Consider the following 24,284-nt stretch of genomic DNA (forward strand, 5'->3'; position numbering starts at 1 on the left):
CTCAGACCTTATCCTACTGGGCTGTGTGTAGCTTCAAACACTATGACCCCCTGAAAAATTCTTCGCTTTTATTATGGAAAATTTGAAGAATACATGAAAGTAGAATCATCTAATGAGACCTCTGTATTATTGATCACCCACCTCAACAGTTAACCACATGCTCTGATGGTTTTGGAGAATGGTTTTATTTATTCCTCTCCATTGTTGTGGCTGGAGGATTTTTTTAAAAAATTATTTTGTTTATTTTGAGAGAGCAAGTGAGAGAGAGAGAGAGAGAGAGAATGAGCAAGGGGAGAGGCAGAGGAAGAGGGAGAGAGAGAGAATCTTAGAGGAAGAGAGTCCAAGCTGAGTGGGGGGTTTGACATGGGGCTTGGTCCCACGACCCTGAGATCACGACCTGAGCCTAAATCCAGAATGGAACGCCCAACCGACTGAGCCACCCCGGTGCCCCATGGCTGGAGGATTTTAAAGTAAATACCAAACATTACAATTTCCCACCCACAGATACATCAATATGTAGCCTCCTCCCTCCCTTCCTCTTACTTTTGATTTCATAATTTCTCTGTTCATTTCAGTAAAAACATAATAGCAAGGTATTGCCTCACTCTCTCCCTGCTGGGGGTGACCCGTCAAGCCTGTCAGTCTGGGTGGCCCCAATGGTTCATAGCTCATTGAGGGATATGTCCAGGGCATGGGCCCATACATCTGTTCAGCTACAAGTAAGTTTGTCTTTCGCATCGTCAGCCTCTTGGGAATAGAATTCAATGAGTTCACTGTCCTGTTCCTCCACAGTACTCTCACTGGCAGATTTGAGAGTGCCCCACATGTCTGAATCTGTCCAGATAGCCTCCAGGTCCAGTTCATTGGATTCTCCATTTTGGTGCACTCCATGGACATAGTTCTTGCAGTGGGTGGAGGGGTCAGTCTGACCACCGTGCTCCTGCATCCAGTCAGCAGCTCTGTGAGATGGGCCTCTGCATGAGCATGGGGCACCTCCACCCCTGAATGGTGATCATCTGGGTTGATTTGGAAAGAGCCCATCTGAATGGTCTTCTTGGGCAGTTACCCACTCTAGTTCATCCACCAGGGCCCTACAGCCTCCACAGTGTAGATCCTGGTTCCTCCAAGCCTCCATTACTCCCAGCGGGGCCCCTAGAAGCAGGGCCAGCCAACTCCAATCCCTTTCATCTGTAACCTAATGGGGTTGCCCCACCTCTGCTCCTAGGGCTGCCATTGTGGCCTGGACACTGGAAAATGCCAAACTCACTTTAGCTCCCAACCCTAGCACTTTGAGTATGTAACTTTGGTAAATAAAGGTTAAAAAAACATATTTATTGTATTATACCCATCTAGTAATAATTTCTCAATATTCTTCGTATTCATTCCATGCCCCCCATGCTTTTTTTTCAGAAGAAGAGAATGTGCACATCAGCAGGGGTGGCAGGGGAGGGGCAGATGGCAAGGGAGAGAAAACCCTAAGCAGACTCCACCGGCCCAGCACAGAGCCCAAGGTGGGGCTCCATCTCTCCACACCAAGATCATGACCCGAGGTGAGATCATCCACTCAACCAAATGAGCCACCCAGGTGCCCCTCCATGCCTTTTTGGTTTGAACATTAAAAAAAAAAAAATAGTATCAGTTTTTTAAAAAGAGTTCCTAAAAATGGGAAATAAATTGAAAAAAGAAGTGGCTCTAACTATGTCTCAGGTTAGTGGTTTTAACCATAAACAGAAGAATTACTTTAAGCAACTCAAAATGCAGTAAAGTTTTTGTGCATATCTAAGATATATCTTAAAGACTGAAAAAAAAATAAACCACAAAGTACTAAATTGTTTTCAGTGATAATTTGCCATAAGGATTAAACAAGATTTCTCCAGGGGCTCCTGGAACTCACAACCTCTGATGAGGTCACATTGGGTTCCATGCTGGACATATAGCCTACTTAAAAAAAAAATAAAAATAAAACAAGAATTCTTCTCTAAAAACAACTCTCATAAATTGTCTGATGGCTGTGAAATGCAGTTTGCTCTGGAAAAGCAGGAACAATGATTTTTTTTCCCTTTATCAGTTTTTAAAGTAGGTTGGTACCCATTGCAACCACCAGAAGTGAGTAAAATATTTTTTGTTTTTGTTTTTTAAGTATCAGCATGAAATCATGCTGATTATATATTTTTCTGTTTAAATCTGTTGTAGTCATTTTGTTTTTATTGCTTACATTTTCTCTTTGGTCCATGAAAGTCACTTCAGGTTGGCACCTGTGTCCTTTGGTATGATCCCACTTGTCTTTGACTGCTTCCTTGCCTTCTGTATGGAGATGAGTCATGACCATCTTGTACATTTCCTGTCCTACTCTAGGAATTAGTGACTTCCTTAAGGAGCTCTGGTTCTATTTCATGGGAGATGTAGTTAGACACTATAATCTGGGTGCTTAAGGGTGTTCACTGCTACTGAGCTGATCATAGTTTGTTTCCATTTCATTGGATAGAGCAAGGAAAATAGAAAATATTTAAAAAATATTTTATTTTTAACCAGTCTCTACATCCAATGTGGGGCTTGAACTCAAAACCCTGAGATCATGTGCCCCAGACTTCTACACTTGATCTTAGCCAAAAGGCTGGGAAGCAATGCCCCAGACTTTTTAAAAGAGAAAAATACTTCATGAGTTCATAATGGTATTTTTAATTCAAAATTAATCAGTTTTTACTTATTTGATTTTTATGTTTTTATCCCTTTTATTTTATACTGAAAATTCTAGTTCCCAATGATATTAGCCAACTTACTTATTTTGTTTATCGTACTACATGGTAGGACATATATTATTCATTACATATGAAAAATAATAATCCCAGTATTACCAACAATATGATTGCTGAAAACAACTTGCCCTTTTTTTCAGTCTTTAGGATATATCTCCGATATGAAAAAAACTTTACTGCATTTTGAGTTGCTTAAAATAATTCTTCTGTTTGAGGCACCTGGGTGGCTCAGTCCTTAAGCAGATCCCTTCTGCTCAGGTCGTGATCCCAGGGTGCTGGGATTGAGCTCTGGATGGGGCTCTCTGCTCAGCGGGGAGCCTGCTTCTCCCTCTCCCACTCCCCCTGCTTGTGTTCCCTCCCTCGCTGTCTCTCTCTCTGTGTCAAATAAATAAATAAAATCTAAAAAAAAAAAAATTCTTCTGTTTGTGGTTAAGCCACTGACTTGAGACATAGAGCCACTTCTTTTTCAATTTATTTATTTTTAGGAATTGGTCTTTTTAAAAAAATGATACATTGTGTTTTATGATTACTCTCCAGTTGTCTAGAGTTGATTCTAGTTGTTTCCAACCAGGAGTTCTGGTTGAGCCAAGTGGTAACAGGAGCATTAGAAACAAAGAGAGGGAGAAGGTTGCTGAGTCATCAACATGGCAGAACACTTGGGTGTGGAGAGCGTTCCCTGCTCCCACAGCCTGACCACCGAAGACGGATGTACCCCTAGAAGTCTCTCGCTGTGAGTCCAGCTGAGCAACGACTGAGACAGTTTTTCATTTGCTTGTTTATTCTTAAACTCCCATACCTGTGACAGGGACTCCTTCCTTGACCAGATGCTCGTTCATCAGGCTTCCGAGCCCTCTCATTGACTTGCTTTGTCCTTGGGCCTGCCAAGCCCAGGTTTTACAAGAATCCTTCTGAGACACTGTACCTACCCTTGATTTCTAATTAAGTTCCTCTTAGTAATTTTCTACCCATTGAGCCCTGCCTGTTGGCTATAGATCCCCAGCTGCCCAGGCTGGATTTGGAGTTAGGCCCCGTTCTATACAGAAGTCTCTCTTCTGAACTGCAGTAGCTTGAGTAACATCTGCTTTGCCCTTTCTGACAAGTGTCCATAGCAGTTTTTCTTTAATACCTGTGTTTATAAGTGTTTTTCTATTCTTTGGGGCAACTGGGTGGCTCAGTCGATTGAGTTCTGACTCTTAGTTTTGGCTCAGGTCATGATCTCCTGGGTCATGGGACCAGCCTGGCGTCATGCTCCGAGCTCAGGAGGGAGTCTGCTTCAAGATTCTCTCCTTCTACCCCTTTCCTGTGCACGTGCCCTTTTTCTCAAATAAATAAATAAAGTCTTTTAAAAAAATGCTTTTCTGGGGCACCTGGGGGGCTCAGTGGGTTAAAGCCTCTGCCTTCGGCTCAGGTCATGATCTCAGAGTTCTGGGATCGAGCCCTGCATCAGGCTCTCTGCTCAGCAGGGAGCCTGCTTCCTCCCTCTCTCTCTGCCTGCCTCTCTGCCTGCTTGTGATCTCTGTCTGTCAAATAAATAAATAAATAAAATCTTTAAAAAAATTAAAAAATACTTTTCTGTTCTTACAATTTAAAAAAAGCCTTAAAAAGTTCTACAATATTAAAATTAAAATCTGAACATATTGAATGTGTTATTAGATGCTTATTGTTTTCTAGGAGATGAAAACACTTTTTTTTTTTTTTTTAAGATTTTTTAATTTATTTGCCAGAGAGAGAGAGAGAGAGGTACACACAAGCAGGCAGAGGCGGCGAGAGAAGCAGGCTTCCTGCTGGGCAAGGAGCCCCATGTGGGACTCAGTCCCAGGACCCTGGGATCCAGACCTGAGCCGAAGGCAGCAGCTTAACCGAGCCACCCAGGCGTCCCATGAAAACACTTTTTATGATTTCTTCTAGTCATATTTTTTCTGTGTAAAACCAAAATTATGAAGTATAAATGAGAAAATATAATCTGACTTCTGAAACTCAGTTTACACACAGTAATTCTGATGCTTGTCTTTTACATAAAAGTATCCGTAGATTGGTACCTGCTTTGAATTCAAAACAAATACATAAACAGATAACTAATATAAACAAATAGTGAAAATTCTAAGGATTGACTTTTGTGGGTTGCCTCTTTGTTTTCTTGACTGTTTCCTTTGCTGTGCAGAAGCTTTTGAGGATTGACTTCTGTGTAGAGGAACACTCAGGGCCAGGAGACAGTGTCAATCAGGGCATCCTCCTTGGAGGAGGTATGTTGTGAGTCAGATGGCAGGCAAAGTTGAGAGTCAAGGATTAGTAGAAAGAATGAGAGAAGCAACTTTAAGAGAGGACTTACAATGCTGTGTGTGAACAGGGAGACACTTTGTCTTCAGGCTTCGGACAAGTCCCTTTACTATTCTGATGGTGATTTTTCACCTGGGCGCTTGTTTTCTCTTCTACTCTGAGCCTCATACTCAAGTGAGATGTAGTTTGAGTCTAGATCTGGGATGCACTTCTTGGAGAGGGTAATGAAGAACCTTGATGGAACACATCTAGAATTCCAGAGGGAGGTCCTGGGAACCAGGTACGGAATGACTGAGGAGATCTTAGATGGTTGTGCCACCTCCAGTTCCCACCTGTCTTCTCTGCCCTGGACCCGTCTTTGTGTGCCATCCCTTCTCTCACACACTTGGGGGTGATCCAGGACTCGTCTTGGGTGCTGAGCTGGTCCTGAGAGACTTGCACTCAAAGCCTCAAGGGTCAGAACCCCTCAGGGGTGGTTTGGCCAACTCAGCTTAACTAGCCCTCCCCACCCCCCCGCCCCAACACTCTCTACCTACCTTTCTCAAGACCCTGGAAGTGAATCCATATATGTCCCTCTCAATTTTCATGTTTATCAGTCCTCTTGAGTCTTTAGTGGGGTTTATATTCCAAATGGCTTGTTATTTGCAGTTTGGAGTTCTGCAAGGATCCAGTAGTAATTTATAAGAGATTTTTCTACTGGTTTTTTAAAAAGATTTTTTCATTTTTAAGTAATGTCTATACCCAGTGTGACGCTCAAACTTGCAGCCCTGAGATCAAGAGTTGCAAGCTCTGTTGGCTGAGTCAGCCAAGTGTTCCAAAATTTTTCTTAAAGTAGTCAAGGGACGTAGAATTCCTTCATGATTAATTTGCAATATATAACATTATTGTAAGAGATTGTGACTTGTGTGACTTTTGTTCTTTACAATGTATTAAGGTTTCCTTGATCTAATTAGTTTTGTTAACCATCTGTGGCACTATGGAGGAATAGTATTATTTGGGGACTGTAAATTTCAATATATTTCTATTAACACATTGTTTAGAACACGCTTTTATTATTGTTTTTCTGTTAATGTTGCCTCTAACAGGCTTTGCTTATTTTATGTGAATACTGTTTTTTTGTTTGTTAGCTTTTTTTTTTTTTAAACGCATAGATACTATATACTCATAGCGGATTATACCTTTTATAAAAATGAAGGGTCTGTCTTGGTCCAAGTCTTTAATTCTACTTTATATGATAGCAGTGAAGCTGCTCTTCATTTTCTGTACGTGTGCTGTATCTATATCCAGTCTTAGAAAGAGCAATTACAAATCAACTGAAAGAAAATTACCAGGAGAAAAATAGGAAGAGATAGAACTGGAAATTCACATACATACAGCCCCTCCCCTCACCAAATGTCTAATAAATATTTTGTTCAGCCTTATTATTGCTAAAGATTTGCAAGTTATATTAGCAATGAGGTTACAGTGGCTTATCATTTTCCACCTATCATGTAGGCAAAGATAAATATATTTCTCATGAGAACCAAAGGGTATAATTTTTAGGGAATACTTTTTTCTAATAACTTACTGAAAAATTTTTTAAAGTTTTAAAAAATACATATAGATACATATTTTTGAATTAATTTTTATAAGAGAATGGGAGACGTGGGACATTTCTCATAGAAAACAGACTGGCAGAATATATGTTAATAGTCTTCAGGTTTTATTGATATTTATTTTCACTTTCTTATATTTTACTTTCACTTATATTTTCCACAGTAAATGTGCACTATTTTAATAATAACAAATTTTATTATTTATTTATTTATTTATTTGAGATAGAGACAGTGAGAGAGAGCATGAGAGGCGAGAAGGTCAGAGGGAGAAGCAGACTCCCCATGGAGGTGGGAGCCCGATGCGGGACTCGATCCCGGGACTCCGGGGCCGTGACCTGAGCCGAAGGCAGTTGCTCAACCAACTGAGCCACCCAGGCGCCCAATAATAACAAATTTTAAAAATAAAACTAATAATAATAATAAATCCAAAACTATTAAAAGTATTAGGATTGTTCATATTAGGGTAAATTAAGGAGCAAGTGAGAGAATGATATTAACATTTTACATAACAGAAAATGATAAAAATCATTCGAAGTGAATTTGCTATGAAACTTTCAGGCTTGGGATCACTATATGGATATATTTCATGTTTTTCTTCTTTAGAAATTGATATAAAATTTTTTTGTCTCTCTGATGTGCCATCTTTCATGCAGTGGGGGTCTATTTTATCTTTATTAATTATTTCATCATTTAGTTTCATGTATATTGTACAGGTAGGTGAAGTTTCTAAATTGGGGATTTTTGAAAGGGAAACGAGTAGAGATAAGTTTCTTATGGCTTTAGAATTAGAGAAGAGGAGACTTTGGCTTCTCTCCCTTTAAAACATTTGACAATTTCCCCATCTTGTTTTTTTGTAAATATGGGATGGCAAATGTAAGTTACTGGTGCCTTGTGGTCACGAGACACGCGCCCACTTTAAACTTCCTTTGCTCTTCTGGCGAGTGAGTTCTGTTTCCAACCACTGGATGGCAGCTAACCTCCATCCCTAGTAAGCTGTTTCCAGAACCCTCTTCCATAGAGGAGACGGGCATCATTTAATGTATTGTGTTTGAAAGGAAAAAAGGAAAGAACTCAACATGTAGTATCTCCGGATTAATCTCATTTTATTAACCTCCAGACGTAAGATTTTATAGGGCATAAGATTGACGTGCTCCAAGTCTTGTAACTGGAATTCTGAGGATTTCTTTTTAAAAAGGAAAGAGAAAAGCCAGATAAACCTAAGCCTGTTGATTGCAGGCCCAGTGCTCCCTCCGTGAGTCTGGAGATCCATTATTAATAGTAGAGCTTTGCCATTTTGACATCCCACACTGCAAATAATATTGCAACAACAGTCCCCTGTAAGGAAATGTTTGTCAACCGTAGCTGATCGCTAAGAGCGATGGTAAGCGGCTGCTCTGTATACTGAAATTCATTCATATGAATAATTCAGTTCACAGAATTCCAGTTTGCACTTCTATCCCATCTGATAATCACTCAGTAAAATGATAATGAAGAAGAGCACCCGCTTGTTATTCCAATGCAAGAAAAAGATGTGGAAGTTGATCATGGTGTATCCCTCATGCTTCAGTCTAGGCTAATAGAGGAAAATGGAAATTCAGAACAAGCAAGTGTATGTCCTCTATTCAACTACTGGCACAGACCAGACAAGCTGACATGTGCCGTAGGGGTGGGACTTGCCTTTCACTCGCACCAATGGTTCCTTGTACAGCACACCCCAGACTCCATGATCACTACCTGTTACCAACACATTAAAAAAGAAAACCAACACCAAAAATGAGAACAAAAATGGTGTGAAAAAGGAAACCTTCAAGAAGATTAAGAAATAGAAGTATTACTTAACAAAAAATATTATTTTAGTTTGTTATAGAGTAAGTGATTTAAAAAATGATCCCTTGTGAGATAGAGATAGATATAGAGAGATAGAGATAAATATATCTCTATATCTATCTCTATCTCTTTCTCTATATCTGTCTATCTATATATACCTATTATGGGTCAGATGCTGTGCTAATCCAGTTATTCAAAGGTATTGTTGAAAAAAATCCTAGTACAAATTTTATTTCTAAAATGTCATTATTCAGGATGAAAATGATTCGATTTAGGGAATGAGCAGTAGAATTTCAGAGAAGGAGCTTCTGAGACTTCCCAGAGGAAAGGACATGGGAATAGATTCTTGCCACGTGCATGGCAGTTTGTCCTTCACAGGAGGGAAGTGTGTTCTGAGACACTTGTACCCCCTTGGCAGGAGTGGATGACTAGTAGAGTCCTTGTCCCAGCGGGTGTTTGCAGGGAAGGGCAGAAGGCAGCTTGAGGCCTTTTTTTTCAATGTCACAGGCTCTTGGCAAGGACCTTTCTTCCTCCGTATATTAGAATAAATATAGGTCTCGCCTTTTCCTGTATATTGTAATAAAATTTTAATATTTAAATAAGAGTTTTGAACTGAGGTTCACAAGCTTTAATCTGTACAAGAGCTGGATAGAACTAATTAGGGAAAAATGAACTCTAAGGCAAATGCTTACCATTTGGAAAACTTTCCACAGAACAAACTGCTGTGATTTAAAAATGTTTTCCATTTCATTAATTTTCTTTAAAGAGAGAGAGAGAGAGAGGAATGTAATTCCCAAATGGGAATAACAGTTTGGAGAAAAATTGCCTTCAGCTATTGTTCTTTCCGTGGTAATTACCTTAACATTTTCTCTGAGGAGACTGCTGTTTTGAGCTTTGTGTGTTTCCTGGATTCGAGAAGCAATAGATTTTCTCCCATTGCTCTAGATCACTCCGTGAATTAACCCCTTCAACTTTTGTTTTTCCCCAGTTGTTATTATTGTGTGATAGGCAACCGCATACTCCTGTTTGCTTCCTTCTACTGCTTGGCGGAGAACCACCCCCCCAGCCCCCATCGCGCTGGGCTCCCTTGGCCTTAGCCTCAGGGTTGATGGTTTGGTCTTCCTTTGTTTCAAACTGATGCTCTGAATGGCAGAGAGACTGGTGATGATGTGAAGGAGATTGTGTGAGATTTGCTTGGGAGATGAATTTCCTGTAGGCTTTCCCTTACGGATGGAGGGAGACTGAAGCCCATGGGGAGGTTCTGGGGGAAGGCGGGTGACCAGGAAGTAGAAGGTGGAATGTCCGCGCTGGTTCGGGAAGTAGCAGTGATACAGTGCTGTGGGGTGGTTCGCAGGGAACAGGGAGACACTGTTCTAGAATGTTCTATTGCAGCAGATTCAAATGTTCACCGTTTACTTTGGGAAAGGGGAAGGAAAAAAGTAAAAAATCAGAGAGGAAGCATTTTGTTCCTGGCCTGCTGTAGCTCACTTTCAGGACACTTCCCTCAGGAACATATTTCCTTTTTTTTCTTAGGTTATGAAAGGAAAATATAGAGACTTTTTTCAGCTTTTTAATTTTTTCCCTTTATTTTTTTGTGTGCTATTGGTCTGAAGGTTTTTTTTTGTTGTTGTTGTTTTATTTTTTTTAAAAGATTTTATTTATTTATTTGACAGAGAGAGAGAGTGAGAGAGATCACAAGTAGGCAGAGAGACAGGCAGAGAGAGAGAGGGGGAAGCAGGCTGAGCAGAGAGCCCGGTATTGGGCTTGATCCCAGGAGTCTGAGATCATGACCTGAGCTGAAGACAGAGTCTTAACCCACTGAACTACCCAGGCGCCCTGGTCCAAAATTTTTAAAAGTGGTTTAAAGTAATTCCAAAACTGAGTTTTATGAAAAGTGTTTTAAGTTTTAAATCTTGTTGCATATTAAGGGTATATTTTAATTGTGTTGGCTCATGAGCTTTATATATCCACCTGGATTCTTATGTGCCTTGATAGGTCCTTACAGTTTAGTACTTTATTGTTGACTAAGGTTATAAAGTCAGGTTATAAAGTTTTTTGCTAGGTTATAAAGTCTTCGTATCTTATATTTGAATAACGTTGTGCTGGGCATATCAGAGAAGCTCAATAAATATAATGGCAGTGGCTTTGGTAAAATTAATGAGCTCTACTAAAACATTTCCTTAAAATACTTAATACTTCTTCTTAAATCACACCTAAAATATAGAATTAATATCCTTCCCACCTAGAAAAGGAATTATACCACAAGATTTGATCCTTTGGGTCTTTCTTTGTTACCTTTGGTTCTTTTTGAAACAGGAAACTTCCCACATTTTTGATGGTATAATATTTGAAAGTTAAAATAATCCCAAGAAAGTAATTGTTCAGATTAATTTCATGTCAAATACTAAATCACCAGGTAAGGGCTATGTTTTAAAAAATCTTGTCTTATCCTGGCCTTTGTGTTTTCATACTTGGTATATTTATGTCCCCATGATAATCTAATTCACTTCAATCTGTGGAAATTGATTTATATAATTAACTCTACCAGTTCATTTGGATACTTGAAAGTACAAGACCTGATGTTGACAGTTTTTAGTGGAAGAGTTAATAATAGAAAATCAGGAATCTGGCAGTACTTTAAGAAGCAAAAACTAGATGTTGCATTATGAAGCATTGTTAAATATACTTATGATAAGAAATGCATATATACGTTAATATTAATTGGGTCCTTTAATCTCTGCTGTCAGGAAAGTTGTGCTGGTTTTGGTAAGAAGTAAACACTGAGGCTCATCCTTACAGAAACTTTGAAAGAATGTTTGGTCTGCAGAGTTTTGTTAGCAATAAAACCAAGCAATAAAAACCAATTTATTCTTTACATATGCAGTAATAGACTTTATTTTTATTCTCTAAAATGATATTTTAGTATTTTTGACGTGGAAAGAAACACCAGTGTTTGAAATTTGCCTTGTGAAATCTATAGGTAGTAATGATCTTTATTATAAATTATGTCATGATCTTTAAGAATGATGAGGTATAGAATATAGTAACAGGTAAGTACGTTGGGTTATTTTTGTTTTCCTTGGCAATATACATTTTGCTTTGTTGATAGCAGAGTAACTAATTTGTAACTATGGAAGACCTAATTAGCTCCTGGGTGAGGTTATAAATGGACTGTTCTTCCTTCACTGAATGAAACAGTATAGAGACCCACAGATCCAGTTACAACAAGACAGATCCTTTGCTGGTCTCTAGGAGCTGGCAGTGGTGGTCTGGGGTGACCAGAAACAAAACATCTCAGTTTCCCGTTGGAACTCTGATCTGCCGACTGTTCTCTTTCCAAGGTGATCAAATCATATTCTTGGCTCTGGTTGGAAAATTTTCCTTTGGTGTCTCCCCAAGTTCATTCTTAAGCTTTTCAAAGAGGGGCAAAACATTCTTTCCAGAAATGACTGCTTGGTTTCAGTTGCATGGATTTTCCGTATTTGATCACGTTCTTGGAGTCAAAGCTTTTTTGTCTTACAAGTCAGTGCATCTCATGTTACTGCCAGACTCCTTGGTATGGTCGTGGCTGCTAACCTTTGGTTAGCATATTTATAAATATGTCTTGGTTATTTTCATGGGTTTATATTTATGATAAAAATCAGAGTAAATGGGTTTGCCAAGTAAAGCTATCACAAGTTGGGAAGTTCCTCTGCATGGCAGTTATTAACATGCTTCCGACAGGAGGATGGTTGAAATCCCGGGCTGGAGTTATTCTTCGTTGCCTCTAGAGTCAATCAACTAATAATTTCTAATATCAGGACTTGATTTTACACTGAATGACATTGGATTCACTTTTCTCGTAAACATTTCTATAGAAAAAGAACAGGATTTTGAGGTTACCATGTTACAATATTTTGGCACAAGAGAAAAGCAAAAGAGGGACTGAGTGCAGTATTAAATGAGGTTTTTTATGTTTGCTGGTGAACCTAACTCTCTACATTCTCTTTCCCTATTGAACCAAAATAAGCACAAATAGCAGATATCCTCAAAATGACCCCCCAGTGAGACCTGGGCCCCAAGGCCTCATTTCTGCAGCTGTAGTCATGGAATCCTGCAGAATTGTATGTGCCTGTTGGTGGAGTCAGCAGGAGCAGGCGGATGGGAGTTGAGGAATTTCTCAGTATTATTTATTGCTCCTAGATGTCTTCGATGCTAGAGATCAGATCTGGGTATGGGCAGTGACTTATGTAATGAAATACAGTTTCCTCCTAAATACATACTAAATAAGAACCAAAAAACTGGGGCCCTGAGTTGGAGTTTTTGTTGTTTTATATTTGGAAAACTGATGATGCCTTCATGCCTTCGGACGCCTATGCTGAACCAAAGCAACTGAAAGGTAACGTAACAGTAAATATCATCTGCGTCTACTGTTTTCCCAAAGCAAGAATTATCACATTAGTAAGGGTTCTTTTCACATCTCTGTAATTAATACTGGTCTTCTATTTGCTTGGACCCTGAATTTCTGAAAAAACAAGTCATTAAGGATCATTCTCAAGCTGTTGATTATCATTTAGATTATAACCATAAACAGAGCCTGATTAAAGAAGCATTATTTTTCTCAGTTGTATGTGATATGATGTGGAAGTTTTGGTCCTAAATGAGGACTGACTGGTGTAACTGAGCTAGGCAATATGGTCTAGAAAGGCTCAATATGAATAATTATAACCATGCTAAGCAGCCAACCCAAAAGCCCCGATGCTAGAAGGTCTTACGATAAGGAACTCCATGATATGCGCCTAAAACCTGATTTCCATCTGTCCATTCAGAGTTCCTGAGCCTTACATTTAGGTTTGGGAGAAGAATTTTTTTCAAAACACTGCAGCATTTATACACAAGGAACTAGTACCATGGCCCAGGGAGCATCATTTGTTCAAGTTTTGGATATCTAGAACGGAAAAAAATTCCTACGGGGAATGTGTTTAGCACTGCAGTGTTAAAGTGATCAAACTCATTTCATACGATTCCGGTGATAACAGAATTTTTCCGGTGTTTTGTACGACATTGTTATAAGATTGTACATGAAGAATTCATACGAAGATAACATTCCAGTAACTTGAAGCGTTCTCTGTGCATGAGGTCCCAGGGACAGAGATCACTCACTTAGGCCATGCATTTTGTTTGGAGCTAGCTGGAGCCTGCAAGACCGTCTGGCCACTTACCTCCTGTTGTTCACGGGGAAACTCCGACTGGTGTGGCTGCTGGTTTATCAGTGTCGCCCATGTGGGAGTCGCAATCAGAAGTGTGGCTTCCCAAAGCCAGGATAACGCTAGTCCTAAGGAGTGAAGTGGAAGTGTCAGCAAGGAAAAGACAAGAAAAGGCAGAAGGAAGTTCTTGAGATTCTCTTTCCTTTGGCATATCCCTCTTCTGGTCCCGAAAGTTCCTAATTCTTACACTTTTCCTTGAGAGGCTCTGTATGGAACGGCGTACGGAAGGGACACTCAGCACAGAGCCTCCCTCCTCCAGGCTCTGCCTCCAGAACCTGGATGTTCCTTTTCGTATGCCCGACTCTAAATGGGTCAGCTTTCTGAATCCTCCTCTAGGATCTTTTCCTCCCTTCCTCTCTTTTGAACTTTGGCAGATGAGGCTTTCAGTAAACCTATGCATCTTTCTTAGGTTTTGCTGTACAATTTCAAGCCATGAAAAAGGGGGCAAAACCAACAACCCAGACCACTTCCTTTGAAACTTTTAAGATCATTTATCTTTGAGAGGAGGCAGCTCAAATGATTATCAAATGAATATATTTTTATTTTCTTTTTATGAAGAGTTTTTTTCATCTACTGTGATTTTTAAAATTATGATAGAATCAAGAAAAAAAGTATTGATGGTTTCCTCTTGCAGATACAGGGTTCATGTTTTGAAGATGAAAAGAACCATAAGAAAAGTAAAGAATGAGAACTTTGTTATATTTTTTTAGTCATCTAGTCTCCAAAATGTTCTTTCTCTAGATTTCCCCATTTCTGTTAGAGTTATTATGATTCTTCCCTCCACCCATGCTTGACAAAGTAGAACCCATCTTTGACACCTGGGTCTTCAAACCATCATTGACTGTCAAGTTCCGTTTGTCTTTTCCCATTTCTTCTTCAGACAGGATTTCTCTGAGAAATATCTCAGGGGTAGCAACATGAAGGCTGGGACAGGAGGACTTGCCTCTTTTTATTTAGCTGGGTTTTTTGCTTTTTGAGGAGCTTGGGTGACCCCTTGCTTCTGCCCCTCTGTTAAATCCTGAATTTCCTCATGCCCAGCGTTCCGACTTCAGTCTTCTGCCTTCCCAGTCCTTCCTACATACAGCTCTACCATCACCTTCCTAAATAGGGCTTTAACCAACACACTCTTCAGTGACTCCCTAAGGCCTCAGGGTCAGGCCAGCCCCCTGAGGTTGACACCCACGGTTCAGCCTCCACATACCTGTCAGAGATGAGTCAGTCATGTTTCCTCACAACTGTAACACAGGACAGGCTCTCTTTTGAGTTCTGACCTCTATGCTTTGTTCGTGATATTTTCCATATGTTAGGCCCTACCTCTTTCAATTTGAATTTCACTCTTCCACAAGGCTTGACTTAAATCTTATCTTCTTCAAGAGTTTTTCTTTCCTTTAAAATTTTTTTTTTTTTAGAATTTTATTTATTTATTTGACACAGAAAGATAGAGCGAGAGAGGGAGGAGGGAGCACAAGCAGGGGGAGTGGGAGAGGGAGAAGCAGGCCCGCTGCAGTGGGGGGCAGGATCCCAGGATCCTGCGATCACGACCTGAGCCGAAGGCAGGCGCTTAACGGCAGAGCCACCCAAGTGCCCCTTCAAGAGGTTTTCTTTGATCACTAGGTAGCAGAAAATTGTTTTTCATCTGATCTAAGTCAACATCAGATACAAGACACAGCACTGCTTCATTCACCCGTAAGATGGGAAAACAGCTGTCAATTAAACTAGGATGCGTTGCTTTTCTAGAACTTTAATTTAATTGAAAAAAGCTCTCTTACTTAAACACAGATCAAAAAACCATAGATCTCTCTTGTGCATCCACACAAAAATAAGGGGAATGAATTGGCGAAGAAATTTCTAAAACTTCTTCCCATTCAGGGTGTGACTCTTCTGGGATTCTTTCCCTCCATGGTCACTCATTCTGTAAGTTGGGATGCTGGTGTTTTCTTGATCTTCCCAGAAGGTGTCAGTGGAAGATTTTCAGAAAAGAGCCAGGACATGCATTCCTTCTTCAAATGTGTCTCCAGTGGTTTATTCGCATCGAAGTGCTGCTGTGGCCCCGTCAGAACCACCCAGACTGACAGCCAAGTTTGCACAAACTCTGGTAATGACAGCTCTGTCATGATGGTGGCCGATCAACAGCAGCTACAAGGCTGCCTATCAGATGCACCCAGCTTCCATACAATAACGAGCGCAACTCAGGATGGGTAAAATATGGTACTTTCTCATCCCACTGAACGCATCTGTCCTTCTTATATGTTACCCCCTGTGTCATTGTTTACAAGACCGTTAAACTGATGAATGCATTTGGTTCTGCTGACCTTGGTAACACATTCCTAGGGATGGAAATCTGAGAAAAATATGTAGATGGTAACTGATAAAACTTGGATCCATTCTTGTCTTAGGAGCGACTCAGAAATCAAGACCAAATTTTTCAAGCAGCGCTGTGGGTTACGTTCAATTCCTTGTGAATTTCTCCCCTATCTTGATGTTATCACTAATTGTAGCTCTAGCCTTTTTGCAATTAAAGAATATAGTCATACTTTTCATCCATGAGGTGCCTTTGAGCATCCAGGCAGTTTATGTAGAATTAAATCATCACACGTTTCTTGGGCAGGTGGGTTTATTTCCTATTTTACAGCTTGGGAAACAAAAGCTTTGATGTCCTCTTGCTGGAAGAGGACAGAGCTGGGGCTTAAATCCAAGTCTGTCTGACCTCAATGCTTGGACTGTCCTACATCACCACATAGCATAGGTTGTACACACAAAGCCGCAAAGCCCACGGTAGGTGACTCTCCATAACTCAGGGATGGAATTTAAGCACAACGTGGTCGTAATTTAGAATACAGATCCCGCCGAAGCTTGAACCGTCTTTACTTTTTCTAAGGCATGTTTCACAGTCTATAATTATGTCTTATTTATCATTATGGGTTTATCATTGCATTGTTTGTTTACTGTCTTCCCTCAGCAAAGGCAGGACTGACGGTTTTTCATCGATTCTGAGATGTACATATTTCACATTCTAATACCTGCGATTTCAGAGTGCATCTTAAAATTGAGGTTGTGTTTAAGCTTAATTGGCTGCATTTTATCTTTCTCTTTGTTCCATAAGATAATTATGCACATCACAATTAATTTTTTGCTGTTTGATTAAGTGTGTTTTAATCAGCTGCACGATGCTTCGTGTGAAGTATAGTTATCTGGCCCCGTATAAAGCATCACAGACCTCTGTGGAGTGGAATGGACTTATAAATGAAAGGAAGTGGAACTTTATTTTATTTATTTATTTAAAGATTTTATCTATGTATTTGACAGAGAGAGACACAGCGAGAGGGAACACAAGCAGGGAGAGTGGGGGAGGGAGGAGCAGGCTCCCCACCCAGCAGGGAGCCCCATGTGGGGCTCAATCCCAGGGCTCTAAGATCCTGACCTGAGCCGAAGGGAACCGCTTCATAATTGAGACCCAGGCACCCTGAAAGTGGAACTTTAAACCTTGCCTGAAGGTATTTGGATTTCTGGATGAAGTCTCTTGCCTCTGTGAGGCCCACTGTCCACTCTCATTTTCTCGTCATATCTGATTTAAGATCTGTTTATAGCTGGTATTCTCAGCCTGGAAGAGTGCCCTGTTCACCCAGCTAGGGCTGGAGAGACCATGGCCTGGGAGGTCCTGTAGGAGGAGTCTTGTCCACTGCTGCCTGGTGGAAACCACTCATACGGAAACCCTTGAGTCTCCCTCCAAGTAATGTTGGGTAACTCTTCTCCAGAAATCAATTTTATCTCAGGCCAGCAGTGAAGGGGCAGATGGTCAGATGGAGATTCAGGCTGCTGCTTTGCCTGGTTTGTGCTGCTAATGACAGTTCTCAGGGAGCCTCCTTCATTGGAGGGAAGCCCTTAAGACACCTGTCTCTGCTGTGCCCAAGAGGGGTTGGAATTCAGCCACAGAGGTTGGAAGACTTTGCAGTTTACCACGAAGCCTCGAGAGAGCCCTGGTTACGCCTGCCAAACACAAAATGAATGCCATCAGCCATGTGTGGAAGTTTTTCCAGAAAGTAACTCTCCCCGAAGAGACTTTACTGTTGTAAATGGGCTGCTCGAATGAGGACGGAGCCTGACATCCCATTAGGGAAGTGCCATGTAATGTACCTAACGTAAGGTAAGCAGACATATAAGGAAGAGCGACCTCTGTCCAGAGGTCACACATTGACTGAGGATTCTTGGACTAAGATGCTGAGGAAGGGGGATGGGAAAATGCCGCTATTTGCTGGTGACCTTCTAACACCACGCAGAGGAGAATGACTCGTAGTCTGGATACCATTTCATTCACGAGTAGAACAGGGAATAGATGCTCACCAATACCCAGAGGTTGATTTTAAAAATGTCCCATAACAAACTCTGCCTTCTTATGCTCTAGTTTTTTGCTTACCAAATACTCTTCAGGCTTGAGTGCTGTCTCTTGTGTTAACCCTACATGTGCTGGTGTTGATGGTGACGAGGTGAATCTCCCAAGTTCAAGTACCAAACCAGCCTCCAAATTAGCAGTAGGTGTTTTAAAACCAAATTAGCATCTTTGCTTTCCTGTTAGTCTTATAAGTTTAGTTAACAGAGTATTAGCAGGATGAGTCTTCTATTTCCTGATTGTCCTTGGGATCTGAGTTCCCGAGACTTGAACTCCAGGGTCTAAATCCTAGATTTGACATGCCTAACCTTAAGTGTCCTGCCTTGTGTTCTTCTCGATGACAGAAACCATCCATACTGGATCTCTCAAATCACGCCGGCTGTGGTCTCCCATCCTTGTCCTCCTAGTAAGGATGATCAAGATGTTTAGTCACACAGAATAAATTACCTCGGTTTATTTGTATGTGCAACTGGGTGAACAAAAGTAATTTATGGACATCATTTGCTATTTGCATATGAAAGAGGCTTCCTATCTTTATGGAGAGAAAAATGGCTCCTTTGGGTCACAATTAGCCTATCTGACAATTAGTCACAATTAGTCACAATGCTGGCAGTTAATCGTGCACACAAAGTTGTTGAGGCGAACTACTCCTGAATTTCTTGACTTGAGCAATTTATTCAGAGTGGCGTTCTCTGCTTGTATTTTGATACGGTTTAAAGTTTCTCACTGTTCAAAGAAATTATTCAAATATCTCTATTGACTCCAAGCTTACTGTTAGGCAGCGTCTAGAATTAAAGGAACCTCAGGAGTGTTGTAACCGAGCAGTTAAGATGCTTTGATTGGCCTATAAACACACCTGAGAGTCACGGTCAACCTGCACGGCTGTCAACAGTATCTCCCTAACAACACGGGCTTTGGAACCGAGGGGAGGCCCCAGGGGAGAGACTCTAGAAGGAGACCTTGACTAGTGTAGGTGTGCTCGGAATTTTTATTCTGTGCGTACGGCGAGTGGTCCATGCAGAGTGGAAATGGGAGGCTGAATTTCTGGTCCTTCAGAGAAGCTTGCGCTCGAAAGCCTGTTGGACGAGGAGTAGGCATCCCGGAGTTAGAGCATCCTTCAGGAAGAGCTCTGGCCCCTGTGTGCCCTGAACAGACCTCGGTGATGTTTCGGATCGGCCGGAGACAGCTCTGGAAGCAGAGCGTCACCCGCATTTTATCAGTAAGGAGCGGTGGTCCGTGGGCTTGCAAGGGGGTCTTGGAGGATCATATTTTGTGCCCCAGGGAGGAGGGGAGTACCTAAAAGCAATTCAAAGTCATGTTCCCATGAATTTGTGAGAAACGGGTTTGTTTACTGGTTTATGGATAGTTCATACTGCTCCAGGGTGACATTTCAAATACAAAAAAAAAGGGACTGTGTCTTTCGGCTCTCGTGCAGGTTGCCGCCCCAATGTTGACTACTTGTAGGGATGCCAGCTACTTCTTTGGGGCCGATGCTCCTCTGAGGGGAAAAACACCTTCAGGGCACGTTGGTGACTTTGCATTCTTTCACACGTGGAAGGTTTTGTTGGTAATTGTTGGTAGTTGAGGCCGATTCTGGGCGGCAAGTCTTCTAGGCTCTTTGGAATCATTCCCCCCTTTTCTGTAGGCCTGGAAATGAGGTCACAGACCGTGAGAGATGCAAGGCTGTGCCTTTGGAATCACATTGAAGAATGAGTTTCCCTGGCAAAGAGGGCTTAGCTCAGCAGTTTTTATTATGCAAATGCAGAGGGGAATTTGGAACGTCTTTGCTGCCAGTTGATGTCCGGAGAAAGTGGAGGTTGCTCTAGGACTGTTCTCCACATTAACCCAAGCTTCCTGAGGGCAGGATCTCTGTGTCTGCTGTGCAGCCCCAGGAGCCCAGATGGTTCTGGCCAGCCTTGCAACCTCCTCTTTTACCACCAGACAGCAGGGATGTGGTCTCCGCATTGTTCAGCTGTCCGCCACCAGCCGCCCCCCACTTCCCCAGCCCCCCATTCTGGTACATCCTTGCCAAGGTGCACATCTTCCCGCTGAGCTCTGGAACTTGTTTGCCTGCACTCATTCTTTAAGACCAAATACCAGCAGTGCCTCCTCTGAGAAGCCCTCCCGGCACTTTGCTTCTGCATCTGCCAGCCCCCTTGTGCTGTCACTGCAGGGAAGTGACACTGGTCTACATATCCCCTTCTCTCACTGGACTGGGAGTTCCTGGAGGACAGCGGTGACGGGCTTTCCAGTTTTAGTAGACTTCCCAAGCACAGAGCCTGCACTGATAAGTCTTAATTTTTTGCTCAGTTAATAAAGTGAATGAGTTAAACTTCTTACATGTCTGATTCCTTTTCCTGTATCTTTTTTTTAAAAAAGCTTTTATTTATTTTATTTTACAGACAGCCATTACAAATAAGCAGAGGCAGGCAGAGAGAGAGGAAGGGTAGCAGGCTCCCTGCTGAGCAGAGAGCCCAATGGGGGGCTCGATGTGGGCCTCGATCCCAGGACCCTGGGATCACGACTGGAACTGAAGGCAGAGGCTTTAACCCACCGAGCCACCAGGCGCCCCTCCTTTTCCTGTATCTTACTACCAAGTTGTAAACATTAAAATTGGTGATTTTATATCTTGACTATATATGGTTTAAGGAATTATATTCTTTGGCACGAGCTACTATTTTATTTAGGAGCAAGTTTTGGGAAGATATATATATATATATATTTTTTTTTTTTTTTAAATTTTATTTATTTATTTGACAGAGAGAGACACAGCGAGAGAGGGAACAGAAGCAGGGGTAGTGGGAGAGGGAGAAGCAGGCTTCCTGCTGAGCAGGGAGCCTGATGGGGGGCTTGATCCCAGGATCCTGAGATCATGACCTGAGCCGAAGGCAGACGCTTAATGACTGAGCCACCCAGGTGCCCCTCATTTATATATTTTGGGTGCTGTTCTGTTCTCCACACTGACGAATAAGATTAATAGAATTACCTCAATAAGGTTGCAGTGTATTTTGTAAATAATCACACATTTTCTATATAGTGCACTGGTATAACAGTTTATTAAATTATAACTTTGTGACCTAAAATAATCAATGACCAAGATTACAAGACTACTTAACATAAAAACTATAAATCTCTATGTCCAGAACCTTGGTCTGGAACTATTACTGCAATGATGCTATCTTATAACTAGGGTATTGTAATATAATAACTGACTTTATCCAGATTATACATACAAATAACAACCAAAGGTACCAAAAGCTCCTTGGTTTAGAAAAGTGAAGCCATACATCCTTTCTGTTGTATGATAAACGCAAATGCTCTCCATGAAAAAAACTTGAAGTAATTCTGTATGGATTCACTCATTTACAAAAATATGGCCCAGATAGTCTGCCTTCTTTCTGTTTTTCTCATAGATGCACAGTGTTCAGTACAATCTTACAAGTGTACAATGGGTATGAGCTCCAGACTTTTGGATTCTGTTTTCTTCCCTTCTTTAAAATGAAACTGAAATATGTAATTTTGCTGGTTGGCTTTGTTGACTTTTAGAAGAAAACTCGAAAGATTTGTGATGGTCCTCTTGACTTAAATTCACCTGTTTGCAAGGCTGATTTAAAGTGGAAAAAGTTTTCTCCTATCTGCAAGGATGTGTATCATTCATGTTTTGCCCTGTATGCACTTGTGCGAGGGAGTATTGTTGTTCATCAAATTTCAGATTGCTAGGCTTCTCCAAACAGTGATTCTCCGTGGTAGAGACTGGGGGAAGGGGGGGGAGCAGGGGCAGGCCCCTGGGGGAGGCGCAGTGCCTTCCCCTGCTGAGAAACTCTGCAGGTGGGGGCCACCTCTGTTCCCTTGGGAGTGCGTGGGTAGAAACCAAGACAGAAAACCTTTGCGCTCATATATCTTTTGAAAGCTTAAAGGGTGTGGGTTTTGTTATCCTCTGGTAAAACAGCCAAACAGGTCTCAGTGTCCTCTGTTCATCAGGCCCAGACATGTTTGCTGGTGAACGCATTTCACACATACAATACGGTATACAATATGAAAACAATTCTCTAGCAGCTGGGGGAGGCAACGGCTCTAGGATTCAGCTTGGGGGGAGGGGACAGGTACTGCTTGCTAATGCTCGGGTGCGTCTATTCCTGAGCCTGAAGGAGTTAATGCTCGAGATGCCCACATCATTACGATGCCATAGCTAGACCCTGGGAAGGTGCGGCCGAGTGGAAAATCCATCCATTCTACAACACTTGTTTGTAGAATGAATGCCTACTTTGTGCCAGTGCTGCTGTGCTCCATAAACTAGCCTGAAGTTTAGAGCTGAAACGAGTGCTAATGGCCAGTGTTGGCATCATGCCAGTAACGAAGAAGGGAGAAAAAGCGGTCTAGAGTTGGTGACATTCCAAGTTAATGCTCCGGGGCTTTCTCTGTTAAGGTCCTACCACAAGTGAGAACCTGGTCATACTCCTCAATCATGATCAATTCATAAAATGATTTCCTTTGGAGTGGTGTTCTCAGGCTGGTCTGTGGGTTAGAATTGCCTGAGGGATACCAGTGCTCAGGCCCCCCTTGGGACAAGGCCAAGAGTTTTGGGGTAAAGGCAGGCATCAGTAGTTTAAAACTCCCCCATGATTCAATGAGAAGCCATCTTGAAGTACTCCGGTTTATTGAGATGCAAAAGGGAATTTTTGAATTTTGTTCCTGTGCCATAGGTAAAGTGGATGGCGGCATCATGTATATTTTGGCTTGTGGGTGAAATTACGTGGCTACTTGAGTTACATGGCCGCCGCGGCCAGAGGGAACTCTTGGAATTCCACAGGAGAGGTAATCCTGATTCAGAGTAAAACCACTGTGGGATGGGAGGGAAGATAGAATCTGTGGCCTTGTGCAGGTCCACGAAGGACCTTTGACCAGATCCCAAGGTTTAGTTTACAGAAAACAGACTAAGAATGTGGATGATGGAATGTTGGGGGCAGAGATGGTTGTGGATCCCTCCAGCAGGTTTTGGATCGATTTGGGTGAAAAATCCACATATAGTAAAAGGTAAAGAGGGGATTTTTTTTTTTTTTAAGATTTTATTTATTTATTTGAGAGACAGAAATCACAAGTAGGCAGAGAGGCAGGCAGAGAGAGAGGGGGAAGCAGGCTCCCCGCCAAGCAGAGAGCCCAGTGCAGGACTCAATCCCAGGACTCTGGGATCATGACCTGGACGGAAGGCGGAGGCTTTAACCCACTGAGCCACCCAGGTGCGCCAAGAGGACATCTTTTACTGGCCTGGAAAGAATGACAGATAAGGGAATGAGTAAATGGGAGCAAAAATAGACCAGATTCCAGAACGTACTTTTAGGACAAGAAGATCGATGGGATCTTCTCAGTTTAAGTGCGGTCTCTTGGCAGTGGAGTGGAGCACAGCTCTCGCTGAATAGTGGACTTCACTGTAGCACCTGCTGTGAGTGGAATTAGCTACTGTGGAGTGTCTTTCCTTCCAGAAACCACTTTGCTGGAGTGCTCTTCGTGTGCAAAGATGTGCTGCCCTTCCTCTGCGTGTGTGGTCCTTCAGCAGGAGAAGTGAGAGGAAGGGGTAAGAGAAGGCAGGACGTGAAAAGCACAGTTAGGAGTGGGGGGTTCCTGGGCTCTGGGGTCTCCCAGCTCGTTAAGGATCAGGTTTGGAGGCTCCAGGAATCACCACGAGTAGCCGCTCCCAGAGGAAATAGGGCCCTGTGGGTCAAAAAGAAAATGCTGGTAAAGAGGAAGGCTTTTCTTTGTTGGGAGACTTGGAAAGTGGGTTGACTTTGTAGAAAGATCTCTACATGGAAGTAAGCAGGAGGACCACTGCCTCCGTTTTCATCACTCAACACACTGAAGTAGGCTATAGGCAAAGTGAGCTTAGTAATATTTGCTGTAAACTGAGGGAGAGCATAATCCACACTATGGTGGGGTTTTGTGCAGTGGTTTATACTCGGGACACAATAGCATTGAAGACTTAGGAGCTCATTCACTGAATTCCGAGCCTGCAATCACGGGCTCAGACTGCACTAGAATAAAGTGTTCCAGCTCTTAATTATTTGAGAGTGGCTTGTAAATGATTGATTTGGTTAATTTATCCTCTCATTAGACATCAGTTGACGCTCTACTATGTGCCAGGGACCGTTCTAGGCACCAGGGATATCGTAAAAATTAAAGTAGAAAACATCCCACTTTGTGG

The 24,284-nt window shown here is 41.8% G+C and overlaps 1 protein-coding gene and 1 pseudogene across 1 annotated transcript in view; one reads left to right on the plus strand and one right to left on the minus strand.

Moving 5' to 3' along the window:
- Nucleotides 1-24,284, plus strand: part of DNAH5 (dynein axonemal heavy chain 5) — a 264,535-nt gene that overhangs the window by 28,264 nt on the left and 211,987 nt on the right. The window lies entirely within an intron of this gene.
- Nucleotides 662-14,924, minus strand: LOC116585717 (annotated as a pseudogene).

This window comes from Mustela erminea, chromosome 3, assembly GCF_009829155.1.
Source record: "Mustela erminea isolate mMusErm1 chromosome 3, mMusErm1.Pri, whole genome shotgun sequence".
NCBI classification, from domain to species: domain Eukaryota; kingdom Metazoa; phylum Chordata; class Mammalia; order Carnivora; family Mustelidae; genus Mustela; species Mustela erminea.